Source organism: Prosopis cineraria, unplaced genomic scaffold (assembly GCF_029017545.1).
Source record: "Prosopis cineraria cultivar Desert tree isolate PC_DT_omini unplaced genomic scaffold, ASM2901754v1 PC5, whole genome shotgun sequence".
Lineage (NCBI taxonomy): Eukaryota > Viridiplantae > Streptophyta > Magnoliopsida > Fabales > Fabaceae > Prosopis > Prosopis cineraria.
Window position 1 is genome coordinate 36,754,645 of NW_026555336.1, and position 5,713 is coordinate 36,760,357.

A 5,713-nucleotide genomic window follows, 5' to 3' on the forward strand; every position below is an offset into this window, starting at 1 on the left:
AGCAATCACTACTAGAAAAAGTCAAGTTAGAGAGGACTTAATTATTCCTCTCTCTGCATTAGTGAGGAATTTTGTGAGGAAATATTGTTTCATCTCTATAAAAAAATTTAGTGAGGTAATTTAATGAGAAATAATATATTCCTCTCTAATTTGTTTAATTAGCGAAAAAAATAGTGAGAAATAATATAATCATCTCTAAATGATCTAAATAACAAGGAAATTAGTGAGATGATATGATCTTTTCTGATTAGCGAGGAATTGGAGAGGAATGGTTATTCCTCTCTAAAAAGTTAATAGTAAAATAAATAATGAGAATAAGAATCAGAAAGGTTTTAACCTGTATTTATTTATTTTTAAGTACCTATTTTATCAAAAAAATCTATTATTTTATATTGTCTCGTGTATAAAAAATATTTACTAAAAATTTATATCATGTTGTATATAATTTTCTTAAAAATATTATAATGTCTTATATGTAAATAATTGTTTTTACTTCATAATGTTTTTTATATAAAAATATTTTCTAAAAAATTATATTCCCTCCATAATTTCATTGACCCATCCCACTCCCTCTAATTTTATTTTTTCCATACAAACTCTAACCCAATATCAAGTGTCAACTCAAAACACCCTTGCCTATTGCCTAAGTCCACCCGCCTCCTTATTCTCTCTTGCCTCACATTCATGACCTTGCCAGCATCGCTGTCTTCCATTGATGTCTAATATAGATTAGAAGCCAGCCTTCTCATTCTCATCTTCTCAAATTTCACCTCGTGTTCATGTCCTTAGGAGTGCTATTGTCATCCATCAAGCTTTGCCTCCTCCTTCTCGGCTTCTTGAATCTCACCTCACACTCATGACTTTATGAGTGCGAGTAATGAGAGTGCCTCTTATTAAGCAACTAAGCTTTGTCCTCCCCCAAGTTCAACTACCTCCATTGTCCCTGCCTCTCTTCTCCCTTGGTAGTTTGAACTCTGAATCAATTTCAGATCTATATAGCTCACTCCCTTTTGTCTTTGAGACTTCGACTAATGTCTACTCTGCTCCTCACAAGTATGTCACTTCTCTCTCTCTCTCTCTCTCTTTTTAGTTTGTCTTCAATACTTGACTAGCAAAAACATATCAATTTCTAATTTGTGGACTCATGCTAAAACTCAATTACTATTTATTAGGATATGGAATTCTAGATTATTTGAGAAATATTATTGGACCATATTTCCATATTTCAATGAATTTATAATGCCTTTTGTATATAAAGTTGTAGGTTGGATACATGTTGTGGACTCAAGTTTGTTTATTCTATGGTTAATTTAACTATTTGTATTGGTAGTTCTTGCTAGATAGACTCATTGATGTAGCCACAATCAATTCGATAATGAATTTGGAAGGCATTGAAACCCTTCCACCACAATAGAGAAACTTGGCCAATATAAAGGGATAATGATATTGAGTTAATTTAATGCAAGAATCCACTTAATAGAGCAATGAGCCTTAACTTTAAGATTGGTGTAGCTAGCTTATTACTTGTGGGAGCGGGTTTCATTTGTAACAAATGGACTAGTGTGGGTAGGAGGGGTGTTTTTGCAACACGAGAAGAGATTTTTGCTTTGATATCTTTATTTTTTTCAAAAAAAAATTGTATATACAGGTTTTAAAAGTTTATGCATGATAGGACGCTGTAAAAGAGTTGGCTTTGCACTTGGAAATTATATTAAAGCATATAACTGCCTTTGGGAAATATCAGGTCATTTATGACCTCTAGCATTTAATTACAATGACAGTACAAAATTTTATAGATGTTTCTTATAGAATTTGCCATATCTAGATGAGTGCTAATGCTTAATTGTTAACTTGTCATTACCTTGTGTATCATTTCCCAAATCAATCACAACTATGTCTAGACATCTCTGATTGTAGTTTCTTGTTCCAGAAATCTCAGATTTTTATATGATGCTATTGGAACTCTAGCTAAAGTTGTTGGACGATAGATAAATAAGGTATTTTTATTTTTGATAATGATCTGATGTAGATCAACCCCCTTCCCCTACTAAAACTGATATTTTTTCTCCCAAGTTATTTGTTGGAATTTATAATCAATCCTTCAATTTGTTGCAAAGATGATTCTGTAACAAATGGATCCCTTCTATAAGAAATAGAGAAGTGAGTTTCTATTTCAATGTCAGCATTATTTGTATGCTTTTAACATATGCTCATAACCTAATTTGTATGTTTAAAGTTCTGCATCTTGAGCTGGGTTCTCTTTTGATATTTTTATTTATTGGAAAATAACTACCTTTCACACATTATATCCCCCCCACTGTAGAGGACCTAAACGCAACTGTACTTGTGCTAAGGAAAGATTATAATTCCAAATAGGCAATTGTAATAATTGTAATTTCTAGTTATTTTAATTTGATGGAGCTACAAAAGGTAATTTTTTTCTTGGCGGATACTCTACTCAACTCAACTTAGTCGTGTGAATTGCTAGAATATAAATGATTCACAACAACCATAGCATGTACAAACATTTGAAGAATAGAAATATGTTTTCCTCATAGGTTGTGGCATCTGGGGACTGGGGTAGATGAGCGCACACTCAAGCATGAAGGTGTTTGTGTTGCATCTTTACCCACCACTATGGTAAAGTGTATTTTTCCATAGCTTCCATTTGACACTCTTCTTCTTGACAACTTAATTAGTTTATTTGTAATGATTCCTCTCTTGACTATAAGGAATCTGATAGCTTGTAGACATTAACAAATAAAGCTTATCTTTGATTAATCGTTATTACTCAATTTGTTTTTCCATAAAGGTGTATAAATTCTTATACCATTTTTACCATTTGATGCCTTTTCAAATTTTATTTTTTTTATCATGTAATACATTTTAATTTTTTACTTGTTGCTTGAACTTGTTCTCATGGTTGGCAATACCTTAGTAACACATAGCTTAGTAATACCTTCCATGGATATAAGTGTGTTGTATTATTTGTTTCTTTTTAGTATTTATAGATCCTTTATGTCATTGCTTACTAAATTGTTATCCAAGCATCATCTTAACTAACCAAGTCTACCCATGGTAATGTCTCAGGGGGCAACTAGTAATGCATTAGACACAGTAATACTAATTAAACTGTTGCCATCAATACCAATACATCTCTTTTAGGCTTTGATATCAACCAAGCATTTAAAGTAAGAGGTGAAAAGGAGCTTCCTAATGGACAAATCTTAGATGTGGCAAACTTGATAGATTTCACTTTTAAAGAACTGCAGGTAGCAATCATAAATTTCAAAGCTAAATCTATATTAGGAGAGGGAGGCTTTAGCAAGGTGCGCAAGGGATGGCTTAAAGGGATTATATTGTGTACTTTAAATTTGGCGAGGATTATAATGTGGCAAATTTATATTATATTGTGTGATTTAAATTTCTTATATAGTTATTGTTTATAGATTGAATTATTTACTAATAAAAATTTCATTTGCTAGTCAATTGCTTAATTGAATTGGATTTATTTACAACAAAAATTTTGATTCTTAAAAAATCAATGTGCAATTCAATGGAAAAATTATTCCTCTCCAATTAAACCAATTTGTGATGAAATAGCAAGGAATTAGTTCCTCACTAATTTTTTTGCTGGGAAAAAGGCCTCACTGTTTTGTCACTAATAATAAAATAATTTGATTTATTAGCAAGGAAATTGTGATGACAAAATTCCTCGCTAATTTTAGCGAGGATAGCATTCCTCACAATGGCTTTGATAAATATAAGATTAGTAAGGAAATTATGGCCTCGCTATTATTAGCGAGAAAATTAGGTCCTCGCTAATCCCTTGCTAAATTAGCGAGGAAAATATTATTCTTAGTTAATTATTAGTGACCTATTATTTAGCTATAAATTTAGCAAGAAAATTATTTTTTCAATAAAGTGTGATTAGCGAGGAATATGGTTCTCGCTAAATCCTAATTTTCTTGTGGTGAATATCATCAATTTTTTCATTTCAGAGGTACAAGACATTTAAAGATTATTTGGACTATTTGAAATTCAATTTTTTTAATCATTGAATTTAATTTGTCAATTAGCTCCTCTCGCCAAAACAAATTAGTTTGTTAGCTAGGCTCTCAATTAAAAGACTAATTTTCACTAATGATGGGTCATGGCATGGGTGTATTGAATTCATTATTCACATACTCCCTCCAAACCATAATATAAGTTGTATTTTAATTAAAAAAATTCTTTAATCTAAAATATAGAGCATTTGGTAGGTGTTATATATATATATATATATATATATTCTAATTATACAATTACTTTATTAAGTAATCGATGAGGATACTTTGAATAAGATGAATGTTATTTCTATTATACTTAATGGCATGATTGAAAAGATAAATTTAAAAAAAATCAATATTTTAACTAATTTTGTTTAAAAATATAAATTAATTAACAATAACTTGTATCATGGTTTGGAGGAAGTAAATCATAAACCCATAGTTCTAAAAAAATATTTTGTATTGAATTTTTTATATAAAAAAATTATTACAAACTACCCTTTTTACTAGTACGGTAATAGAATAACTCATTTAAAAAAAAAAAAAGGAACATCTGGTATTCAAATCTATGTAAATCGTTGACTTCCTCCCCCTCAACACGAGTTGAGGAACTTCGTAGTTTGTACACTCGAACAATAAATATCTGAGATTATCAAAATCACAGAAACAGTGGACCAATAAACTCTAGCCACAATGCTCAAACATTCAACCAATAAGTTGCAATTTGAGGTTGCAATTATGATGAATGTCGCTGTTACTAGCCCATCTACCACGATTGCATTATAAACTAATGATTCGCTTAATTAATCAAACCAATAATCGTTAATTAATAATTACTGTCTCACCGCAAATGCAAGTAATTAAGCAGCGGGAATCTAATAATGACCTCATCTCGAACTATTGGAATGCAATAATCCCACTTATATCATATTTTAGTGAGAACCATATGGCTTGCATGTGAATTTTGAAAAAAAGTTCATATTAACAATGATTAGGAATTAATCTGACAGGTGAAAGCACACATAAAAGGACATGGAAGTTTCAGATATTAATTTAGATTATTGATTGATAATATAATTATAAAGTGAATGATTATGAGAACAGTGAGAGGTCGGCCTTGCACATCAATCTAGGTTTAACAGCTAGACTAGAAGTCTATAAAGGTTCTAACAATGATTATCAATATTCGACAATGACAATGGCAGAGAGATTTCTTCAAGTTTTAGTCTCACCATTGGTTCAGAAGAAACAAGTGAAAATGATAAGTAAATACAAAAACTAGGTACGTATTTAGCAAACCTAGTCACGTGGCAATTGATAGGTGATTAAGAAAGGGTTTTGGATCAGCATTGAAGTCCCAACTAAATCCAAACAAGCTGGGAGAAAGCATCAGGACGTGATGATTGCCCCGTTTTAGGGCCACCCTCGAGGGGTTAAGTGGCCGGTTGTTTTTATTAACAGGTGAAAAGAACAGTACTTTAACAACCATTTCTGAACCCCCCCCCCAAAAAAAAAAAAAGACAATCATTTCTGAAAAAGTATTCCTTTATCAATATATTTTAAAGATAAAACCCATATCCAAGTTTATATAGTTTTACTTAATATTAAATTTAGTAGTAATTTTTAAAATATTTTGTAACTTCAAGAAATTTGATTTATGTATC